Consider the following 345-nt stretch of genomic DNA (forward strand, 5'->3'; position numbering starts at 1 on the left):
TTCTCTCCATCTATAGCATATTACAACCACCTGCAGCTCCAACATCTCACTGGTGGCTTCCCTGCCTTGCTATGTTGCCATGATTGCACCTGATTGTTGCTTTGAAGGCAGCATCTGGCTGGCACCTGCTTTAGCACTTTGGCACTTTAGCCAAGGACTCCGGCCGCTCCGACGCACACCCGCTGCTGCAGTAAAGTGAGACGTTCCTCCACGTGTTCCTCCACATGTTCCTTCTCATGTTCCTCAGCCTCACACACGCTTTTACTTTGGAGGAATTCAAAGAGCCACAACTGATCCAGCTGCACTTTCACGTTCCAAAACTACACTTGAGTCCATATGTCCTAC

This window comes from Entelurus aequoreus, linkage group LG27 (genome assembly GCF_033978785.1).
Source record: "Entelurus aequoreus isolate RoL-2023_Sb linkage group LG27, RoL_Eaeq_v1.1, whole genome shotgun sequence".
NCBI lineage: Eukaryota > Metazoa > Chordata > Actinopteri > Syngnathiformes > Syngnathidae > Entelurus > Entelurus aequoreus.